Genomic DNA, 11,660 nt, shown 5'->3' with positions numbered 1-11,660 from the left:
CCAACCGTTTTAAGCTTTCAAATTACTAATCATGTTTATCTGTATCTTGGCTGGAAAATAATTTGGGCTTTGTAGCAGTGTGCAGCACTGATTCTATTAGGCCATCTATAATAAGCTCCACCAGATTTAAAATTACTAATCATGTTTATCTGTATCTTGACTGGAAAATAATTTGGGCTTTGTAGCAGTGTGCAGCACTGATCCTATTAGGCCATCTATACTAAGCTCCACCAGATTTAAAATTAATAATAATTTTTAGCTACATCTAGCCCGGAAAATAATTTTGGGGCTCCGAGATGCGCAAGACACATAAGTGCCTTCTTGCTGCACTACCTGCAACATGACCCTCATATTGTCAGAATTCAAAGTAATCATGACTACTGGGTTGCCACACTCTTAGATCCCCCAAACTTTTCGATCAACCTTTTCATTTTAATAAAGACCAAAAAAATGGTCATTTTTGAAATTATAAGCATTAGCAGGTTATTAGAAACTGAAATCAAACAGTTTTCAACTCAAAACTTTATTCTAGGTGATGTTACATTTTCACATAGGACCCCTTGTTCGAAAGGAGCTTCTGAACTCTCTCGTCCATTGAATTTGTCAGGTTTTGGATGGTTTCTGCTTCAATTGTTTTGCATGAGGACAGAATACCCTCCCAGAGCTGTTGCTTAGATGTGAACTGCCTCCCGCCATCATAGGCACTCCTTTTGATGATGCTCCAGAGGTTCTGAATGGGGTAGAGGTCAGGGGAGCATGGGGGTCACACCATAAGTTTGTCCCCTTTTCTGCCCATATCAGCCAGAGATGCAGATGTTTTATGTGCAGCATGAGATGGTGCATTATCATGCAAAAAAATGATCTTGCTGTGAAATACACGGTTCTTCTTCTTGAACCATGGCAGGAAGTGCTGTTTGAGAAAATCCACATACATTATGGAGTTCATCTTTAGCGCCTTCAGGGATCCTAAAGGGGCCGACAATCTCTCTCCCCATGATTCGAGCCCAAAACATTACTCCACCTCCTCCTTGTTGGCGCTGTAGCCGTGTTTGCGTGGGGTGTCCATCAACCAGCCATCCTCCACTCCATCCATCTGGAAGATCGAGTGCTGCACGGCCCTCATCCGTGAACAAAACAGTTTTGAAATCAGTCTTCATGTAATGTTTGGCCCACTGGAGCCGTTTCTGCTTGTGTGAAGTGGATAGAGGAGGTCGACAGGATGGCGTATGCACAGCTGCAAACCTCTGAAGGACCCAGCATCTTGTTGTTCGGGGGACGTTGGAGGCACCAGCAGCTTCAAAAACTTGTCTGCTGCTATGACAAGGCTTTTTTTTGCTGCTGCTCTTTTAACCTGACGTAATTGCCTGTAGGAAAGAGTCCTCAATTTGCCCTTATCAGCACGCACACGTGTGTACTGTGAATCAGCTACATACTTCTTGATTGCCAAGACACTTCATCCTGATCATCGCACAATGTTGATTGTAGTCATGCCTTGACCTAAACACTCCACAATTTGTTGCTTCTCAGCAGCCGACACATCCTTTTTCTTTCCCATTTTGGCAGAAAATGTAGGCTGCTTAATAATGTGAGACAGCCTTCTTAAGTAGTCTTGCCTTTCATTGGACACACCTGCCAAACTAATTAGCACAGGTGTCTGCAATTGTTTACAGTGATATAAAGAGCCCTGACGCACATCACCATCAATGAGTTTAACTGACAAACAAACAAATTCTTCCCTTATCACTCCTAAACACTTTTTGCATAATAATTTGGAACACAGTGTACATGTGCTTTTCCACAAAACACCAGTGGTTCACGTAGTGAATCTTACAGTTCTAACTTGCCAACCGTGGTCTGTATGGAGTTGTTCAATAAAGGGCCCAAAATTAAGATAACATAGATGGGAGAGGTCTCTATGAATAGGAATTCCTAAGTATTTGATACCCTGTGAGGGCCAGGCAAAGGGAAAGTTGGACTGGATGGAATCCTATATGGATTTGGGGAGGGAGACATCGAGGGCCTCAGACTTCGCTGCATTGATTTTAAAATTTGACCATGTAACAAAGTGATCTATTTCAGCCATAACAGCATGGATGGATATATGTGATTGAGTGATATATACTAGGACATCATCAGCAAATAGAGAGCACTTGTACTCGGTGCCTCCCACCTCAATCCACCTAATATTGCGGTTATGGCGAATTGATGAGAGCAGGTGCTCCGTCACTAGGATGTATAAGAGAGGGGACAGAGGACATCCCTGCCTTGTCCCATTGGTGATTGTGAAAGGTGATGAAAATGTTCTGATGCATCCCCTGGGCCTTGGGACACCCGGAGCCGGACCCTTTTTGGTGGATGCTGGTGGTTGTAGTCTTCGTGGCGGCGACCCGGTTCCGTGGCTCAGGGTGGTCAAACCAGTGGCGGAACTATTTATGTGGTTTTGATGTTTAAATGTCCGACTACGCCACCCGTGGATTGCGGTCAGAGTGAACCGCCGCTGCAGGGCAGACCGCTGAGGCTGGTGTTGTGGGTGCAGCAGAGCGTAGCATAACTCCCCACGGGAGGAGTATAGCCTCAGGGCAGTGTATGCGGAGGATGGGGGTGATGGTGCAGGGCAGCAGCAGTAACGACACGGAGTCAGTGATGCAGTCCAGGGCCTTTACTCACAGTTCTTATTATCCAGACCACGTCTGCAGGTAACGGCTGCCCACGTCGTACTGTGCTCACCAGGTGAGGGGCTCAGACAACTCCCAGATAACTTTGGAGCGCTTCACAGGACCCCCTTTGTGAGTCCTTTGTCTGGCCTTTCTTACCAACCCTTCTGTCCGGCTGCCTCGGGCCTCCTCTTGGTAAACTTGGCGCCAGTTTCCCTGACCCTATGTGGTGCCTTCCTAGAGGGTGTAGCGAGGGGCTGCGCCACATAAAATGTCACAGCCTCCGGTTTCTAGCTGAGGGTCGTTTCCTGCCTCCACTAGTTTCAGGGACCAGTCTCCCCCTTTCGCCTGACCCCTCCACGCAGGTGGATTCGGGCGTGCGGTGGCGACTCGCCCGTCCGCACCCCTGGGATCCCTTCATTCCTCGTTCCTGGAGCCTTCTCCGCTCCTCTTCCTTCCTTCTCCCTCTTCCAGGCCTGGGCCTCTGTTACTAGGCCCGCCTCCGGAGCAGAGCTCATGCAGAGCCCCTGCTCCCTGCCACTTCTGCTCAGACTTCTCTGCACTGAACTAAGATGGTGCCCACCTTTTATACTCCCTTCTCAATGCACCCAGGAACTGCTTCCTCCCTGCTCCTGCACTACAGGGTTCCCCTTCCTCAGTGTTCCCTCCCCCCACTCCAGCCAGGGACAGGGACTGTTGTGTCCATCTCAGAGGCATATTGGTCGCCCTGCCCCACGGCAATGTGGTGTAATGCATGCAGGTGTCGGGTCCTGATCCACACTCCATCCTTACCTGAGAGTGAGATATCACACCTCTGGGTGAGGTGCAATACCTCTGTATCAACCGAGCCCTCAGGGTGCTACAGTTCCATTTATCTTCAGCCTAGGTGACGTATTGTGATACAGGGCCATGATTTTGGCTATAAAAGGGTCCCCTAGACCCCTACCCCAAGCTTTTTAAGAGAATCATATATGGCGTGCCAGGAGACTCTATGGAATGCTTTTTCAGCATCCAACAAGAGTATCTAATTACAAATTTTTAACTGCATCTAGCCCAGGAAATACTTTGTGCCTAGTAGCAGTGTCTGCTAGTCAGCGGATTATCCCGGCTGTTAAGCAAGCTACACCACCTGTAGTTTGGACACTTAATTTTTTCAAAGGAAATGCTTCAGGACCACGGGATACTCAGTGAAGAGCATCAGGAGGCACCCCAAGGCATAGGGGCTGGGACTGGCAGTAGGATGCCTTGCGGTGGACAGCCGAGCTCGATCTTTATAAAAGCTTTTTAACTGCAGCAGCTTTAGTGGACGCTACTGGAGCTGGAATTACGCGGCTGCTGGCATGAGACTTGCCCTCCAATAGATCCTTGTAAATGGATTTAAAGTGTATTCATTCAAATTAGAGAGACAATTTAAATTAAAAAGCTTAGAGCTGCCTCCACCACAGGGGGGCTCGCTCGACCCACCAGCGGACAGGCACCAGTATTGGGAGAGGGGGGCTGGCCGTCAGGGTTCACCGCGGCTCTGGCACAAACCCGGCGACACGGAGGTGGCACGGGCAGGAGCGGACTGAACGTGTCGGCTTCTCACTTTTTGGATTTTAGAAGGGCATGACATGCCTATATCTGTGTCTCCCCCTCCTTTTACTCCTCCACCTCTTTTCTTTTCGCATGACTATATGTACTTGTCACTTTTCCATGTGTTAGTTGTGTCTTCTGAGCAGTTTGTCAGCTTTTGGACACCTTTGAAGGTGTTTTCTATGTGTTTCTATGTGTTTTTGTTTGCCTGCCATTGGTTTTAACGGTGTTCGAAGGTGTTCGACGAACAGTTCGACGAACAGTTCGGCGAACACACGGGTGTTCGACGAACCGAACCGAACTCGAACACTACGGGGGTGGCTCAACACTATTTGTCACCTAAGCATATTAGCTGTTGCCGCTTAGCCGAGGCAGTGCTGCAGTGCTTCCAGCTTGTGACTGATGTGGTCATTTCGGAGATGGAGGCTGAAGAGGAGGAGGAGGATGAGGTGCAGGAGCTGTAGTGGGGGCAACCCTGATTGACCTAGGGCCCACAATCCTTGGCGTCGGGAGGACGTGTTCCATCCCAAGGTCCGACTGGGTCCCCGCTTCCACTATGTTAACCCAGTGTGCCATCAGTGAGATGTACCGACCCTGCCCACAAGCACTTGTCCACGTGTCCGTGGTTAGGTGGACTTTCCTGGTAACTGTGTTGTTGAGGGCACGGCTAATGTTTTTGGGCACGTGCTTGTGTAATGCGGGGACGGCACAACGGGAGAAATATTGGTGGCTGGGGACCAAGTACCGAGAGACGGCTGCCGTCATCAGGTTGTGGAATGCTTCCGTCTCCACGAGCCTAAAAGGCAACATTTCGAGCACAAGCAGTCGTGAAATGTGGGACTTTAGTACTGTGGCCTGTGGGGCGTTGGCTGCGTATTTGCCCCAGCGTTCCAAGGACTGGGGTATGGACAACTGAACGCTGCGCTGGGACAAGGACGTGGACGTGCTTCCTGAAACTGCTACTTGAGAGTGTGCAATGACAGGTGCAGGACAGGAGGCATCTTCGCATGCACCATGGACAGGGAATTGCCTTGCTTGACACTGTTCCTGGACCCTGGGGTTCAGCCCACAAAGTCGGGTGCTTTGCTGCCATGTGCCTGACCATGCTGGTGGTGGTCAGGCTGGTCGTTTTGCCACCTCTCCTGATGCTGGCCTGGCAGGTGGTTCAAATGGCCTTTTTGTGGTTATCGGCAGAGTCTTTAAAAAACAACCAGACTCGGGAAGACCTAACAGTTGTACTGGCAACTTCCTTCGTGTTGGTGTTACGGGGAACGGTTGCCTGCCTTCTTTCTGAGGCCACCACACTGCTTCTTCCTGCCTGTTGGGGTGCTCTGCCTCGCCCTCCCTGTGTGCTGCTCTCCTCGCTCTGCATGTCCTCCTGCCAGGTTGGGTCAGTTACTATATCATCCACCACCTCGTCTTCCACTTCCGCATGCTGGTCCACCTCCTGACTTTCTGACAATTGTGTCTCATCATCGTCCACCTCTTTTGACACTTTCCCACCATCGCCTTCGTGTGACCGTGGCTGCTCAAATATTTGGGCATTGATACATGTGATCTCCTCTTGCCCCGCTTCAAGTGGACCGGGCGAAAGGCCAGAATCTATAAATGGGAAAGTGAACAGCTCTTCGGAGTGTCCAAGTGTGCGATTAGTTGTCTCTGGGCACTCGGCATGGTGGGATGATGGAGGTTCAGGGTGAGGATTATGCGGTCCAGACTCACAGCTACTGAGACTTGACCGTGTGGAAGGCAAGGTGGTGGTGGTGGTGGCTAAGTGACTGGAAGCATTATCTGCTATCCAACCATTAACCTTTTCACACTGCTCTGTGTTCAATAGTGGTGTTCTGCGTTCCCCTATTAATTGGGACAGGAAGGTCGAGCGAGAAGATGTGGGTGTTTGCTGTGGCACAATTTCAGCTTGTCCACGGCCTTGGCCTCTTCATGCCCCATCATCACCATCACGTATAGTTCCCCGTCCCTTGCCACATGTGTTGCCCATTTTAAATGGAGGACAATATCTTCCATGCTCACAACAAATGACTGAATTTGGAGCAAATTAATATGTGATCCGTGTGACGGACAAACCACAGTTTTAAATACCTGGCCTGTAGGTAACTATTTTGAACCACAAACTGGTGTCAATTGCTTCACTGGCACACTGAAACTAATTTTTAATGGAGGCCAGAAATGTCAGTATTTTCTGAAAAGGTATATGTGATCCGTGTGACAGAGAAAAACAGTTTTAAATACCTGGCCTGTAGGTAACTATTTTAAACAGCAATCTGGTGTCAACTGCTTCACTGGCACACTGAAACAAATTTTTAATGGAGGTAAGAAATGGAAGTATTTACAGCGCAATTATATGTGATCCTTGTGACGGACAAACCACAGTTTTAAAAAGCTACATTTTTAGCCCTGTAATATGGAAAGGACCTGGCTGTATTCTGCAGTGGCAACAAGCAACTGGCGCAGCAAATCTGTGTTCTCTGGATTGCTTTTTAAGCAAATAATGAGGATTAAGATCCAAAAAAAATTATTCCTGGCCCCTGAGAACTGGGCCTATTTCTAGAAATATCTAACAGCAGCTGCAGCAGACAAAACTGGAATGCAGCCTCTTGTGCTGTGTGCACTGCAGTCTGCTATATACCCTGCCTGCCTGCCTATATACACTGCCTGCCTGATATCTCTGCCGATGGATTAGTCCTCAGAAGGACTGTTTGATGAGATGGATATGTGTCTTTAATATAGTTTGGTACACCTATACTAAGTAGAAACAAGCAAATCTCTCCCTAGCTCAGGAGCACCTCTCCCTACACTGTCTGATTCTGGAGTGACTGTGACGAGCATGGCGGCGCCAGGTCTGATATAGACCTGATGAAGCTGTGCGGCCAGCCAATCACTGTAATGCCACAACCAACATGGCTTCAGCATTACTGTGAGTGGCAGGCAATCCCTGAATGTTTATTGGCTCTGTAAAGAGCGCCAAACATGCAGGGAGGAGACCCGAGCTCCCGCCGAGCAACCCAGGAAATACTCGGCGTGAGATGCTCAGGCGAGCACCGAGCAGTAGCGAACATGCTCGCTCATCACTAGTTATGATCCAATGATTCATTTTGATAAAAGGTAAGGCTTTCCATGCTTGCAGCAGATAACCTGGTCAACTTGGGTGTGAATAACCTGGTCAATTAGTAAGTTGTGTGGGCGCAATCAATAGAAGTGAATTGAGCAAGGCCAAACACATGTAGTTGGAATTTGGTCAGAAGTATGCAAATTGCATACTTGCTCTCTTTCTGTCAGCACAAGAGAATCCTGAAAGTGTGCAGTGTACACTCTGTGGTAATTAAGAAGTCTACAGTCACTTAGAGTGACTGTAGACTTTCATCACATACCTGGACAACCTCTTTAATTATGAAATTAAGCACTGTAGGATGCTCAATCCTAAACGTGTGTAATATACTCATTGTATGCTTGCTGGTTCCAATAGTCATCACATGACCAATCATATGCGATTGTCATATTTATAGTCAGGTGACAAGTAGATTTTTTTCCTTCTTCTCTCAGTGAAATCTGAGCTGTAGTTTATGAATGAATATTGAGAGAATTAGGAAGATAAGCTCACAGGCACGTGACTTTAAGCAAGCAAATCACATATGAGCAGTCACATGAAGACTACTCAAACCACTTGAGGGGGGGGGGCGCCAAATTTATTTCTTGCCATGGGTCCCGGAAAACCTAGATCTGTCTTTGCCAATGGTGTCTATATTTTCACTTTGTCAGCCTTGTCCTCTGCCTGTGCCATGTCTTGGTCCCCTTCCACATATACCTGCTGCTTATCATACACCTCCTCCTCTTCTTCCTTCACTTCCTTCAGACTATGAAGGCCCCCAACAGAGACAAGGTGCAAGTTATTGTTCTTCCTCCACCACCTCTTGCATTCTATTTTTTCCAGAAAAAATATAAGGGATTTGACCTCATTGATTCAACATTTGTCTCTACTATAAATTTGGTTGGTTCTTCGAAAGGCGTCAGCAAGCGACACACGTTTCTCATTGGCTGGCATTAGTGGATTTCAAAGAAACTAAAGTTCCAAATTGACTACTACATGATTAAGTACGTCACTGCTTTAAGATTCAGCAGATTGTGATGTCCCAAACAAATCAGACCATTCTGATTTTGCAAAGCCAAGAGGACATGCTTCGCCATGTCAGAACAGTTGAAATGAGCTGACAATTTCCTGGCCATACTCACCACCATCTCCAATAGGGTATATTTCTGAAAGGAATTTTGTACTATTAAATTAAGGACAAGGGCTATGCGTAGAGCATGAGTTACTTAGACTGACCTCAAGGTAGCCAGAATGTTCCAGGTATTGTCGGTAAAGACAATTTACAGCTGAAGTTCTTGATTCAGATAAAAAACTTGTCTGCTGTATCGCTTTTGTCTCCTGGGCTCTGAATCTGTAAAATTTATTTCTAGACCTTTACCTTGCATTAGTAAAATATGTTAGGTCATTGTATGGAATCAACAGTGTACTGTACGTTATAGCTGTTGGAGATATGGTCATGTCCGTTGAGTAGGATCTTTTAAAGAAGCAGACAGCTATTCAAAAAAACATTTGCATTCTATGAGGCAATTTATCATTACAGTGGTGGGAGCTTAGTGTGAGGAGCGGGTCCTCGGACGACACAACAAATTTGCTATCATTTTTTACAACAGAAAGTGGCATAAACTTGGCTGGGGTAGATTTGTATTTCTAGCGCCCTCTCTAAATTCGATGCTCCTAACTTATTAAGAGGTGTGCAATACTTAATAAATCAGGTACATCTTATGCTGCCATGCTTGTTAATAAAGGTGACCTATCACATGATTCATGCTGCCTAGAGCACAGGTAGCATAATTCAGAGCCTGGCTGTACAATTGCAGTAAATCATATAAGGTCCGGGCAGTAACCAGAGGCGAGACTAGTCCGCCTGCTCCCACCACTACTGAAGGTGATTGACAGGTCTCTAACTACATACACCATTTGCAGTTTCCTATGTTACAGAATTGCAATGTATCCATAAAACTCAAATGTTATACTGTGGCTCATATGGCATCCAATCTTTATTGCGCATTCATAGACTTGAATGGCTGAGTCTCATCCGAAGAGAGGAAGAAACTTGTGCATGCTGCAATTTTTGTTCACACACAGATTCGGTCAGTGAAAAATAAATCTCTCATCTGCACTGCCCCATTGAATAACATTGGTCCAAGTGGACTCCTTTTTTTAGCAAACAGCACACTTTAACCAAAGATATGGTGACTGAGCCCTAAATGTGTTGGAAATGGAGATAAAGTTCAACCTCCTTACAGTACATGTAGTCTTGGTAGAGCTGAAATTAAGTAATAAGGCTATTTTGACTCAGAATATGTGTGACAATGTTCAAAGGTTTTTTTCACTTACAGTTTCATTTATTGTACTTTATGAAAATTCTGTTTTGTTGTTACTTTGAAGTTAAAAAGTTTGTCCACTACTATAGAGAATGCCCCAATGTATTTAAATGGTGGAAATAAGTTTTTTTGTAAGTACCTTGTGTTGTGATTCTTGCCTGTGAGCAGCGCTATCACTGACCGCTCACCAGGCATCACGTGACCCGGCTGCAGCCAGCTCTGAAATTCGCTGATGTCACGTCAAGTTCTGGCTGCAGCCGAGCGTGACCCAATGATGTGCTCTCCCCTGATTGATGGGCTGTGGACGGGGTTTCACTTCATGTCACAGCTCAGCATCCACCGCGCGCTTTCCCTCTCGTCTGAATTCATTGGGAAAGCGCGCGGTGGATGCTGGGCTGTGACGCACAGTGAAACCCCGTCCACAGCCCATCAATCAGGGGAGAGCGCATCACTGGGTCACGCTCGACTGCAGCCAGAACTTGACGTGACTTCAGCGAATTTCAGAGCTGGCTTCATTGGGGTCACGTGATGCCTGGTTAATGGTCAGCGATAGCTCCACTTACAGGCAACAATCACAACAGAAGGTATTTATAAAAACGTATTTTCACCATTTAAATCATTGGAGCATTTTCTATAGTAGTGGACAACCTATTTGATGTGTGATAGACTTGTTTATATGTAAGGAAGTAAGTGACTTATACAATAAGAATGCACAGTGAGACTTGTGTGAGTGGATGCTGCCATCTAGGGGCCAGAAACAAGAGATAAGAACTAAAAGCAACTTAGGAATCACAAAAATAGATTAGTTACTCAGGACCAAGAGACATGTCAGATATACAGGGGCATGTGATCTGCTATGCCTTAGTGGCCAGGACATGACCTCAGTTATCACCCAGAACTGTATAAAGTCGCATGTCAAGTGTCACCTGAACTGGCATGTAGCCGAATCCCAGAAGAGTGTGACTAGAGACTTTTGACTATCTTTGGAAGAGGACTTGCTCTTCAGAGTACAGAGAAGTCTGATTATCCTGATAAAAGGTATGGAACTTTGCTCTAGTGAGAAGCAGGCGAGGAGGCCTAATTAAAGAGACAGAAATTCGCAGGAGATCTAATTATATGGATGAAACTTTGCTTAGGTGAGCAGCAGGCCAGACCAGGAGCGCCAGATTCTTTAGCGAGCCAATGAGCATGCAGGGATTGCCTGCCATGCACTGTAATGTCGTAGCCATGTTGGTTGTGGCATTACAGTGATTGGCTGGCCGCATAGCATCATCGGGTCTATATACTGTAAGACCTGGCTCATCTTAGTCTAGCCCGGAAACAGGCAGAGTAGGGAGAGCTGCTGCTGAGAGAGGGAGAGATATGCTTGTTTATTATTTTCATTTTGCTTCTTGTAGGTTTTTCTGATTCATGGCCATTGTGAAACATGCATTTATGTGCTGCATGTATACCATTTTAAACCAAGCTCAAATTTTGTGTTTTTTTCTTTGTATATTTTGCATTCTGTGCAAACCTGGGTGCGGCCTCCCTTCCTAGAACTGAACAACACATTTAAAAGCTTCCCTTGGCTGGTGTTCCTAATTTGGGACCGGGACCTCAGTCTGCCCTTATTCACACAGAGGTCAACTTTGACACATGGTAAAGCTTTTAATATTAGACAGAGTAGGTTCTATCTCAAACGGGTTTACCTTGTCGCTGGTGGGATAGCTTTCATACTATTTTTGATAAAAAACAGTGTTACTAAGAACCCTCTTTTATTTAGATGCACTTGCTTTTTATTTATTTACAGCAGGGTTTATTTTCATTTGGCTTCTTGTAGGTTTTTCTGATTCATGGCCATTGTGAAACATGCATTTATGTGCTGCATGTATACCATTTTAAACCAAGCTCAAATTTTGTGTTTTTTTTTATTAATTAGTGTAGGTATTCCACAACATGACAGATAGTGGATAATGCTTCCACTTTGCCACCACCACCACCACCACCACCACCACCACTGTG

This window comes from Phyllobates terribilis, unplaced genomic scaffold (genome assembly GCF_046119375.1).
Source record: "Phyllobates terribilis strain yellow unplaced genomic scaffold, ASM4611937v1 Scaffold_5__5_contigs__length_657084704, whole genome shotgun sequence".
Taxonomy (NCBI): Eukaryota; Metazoa; Chordata; class Amphibia; order Anura; family Dendrobatidae; genus Phyllobates; species Phyllobates terribilis.
This window is presented reverse-complemented; position numbering follows the sequence as displayed.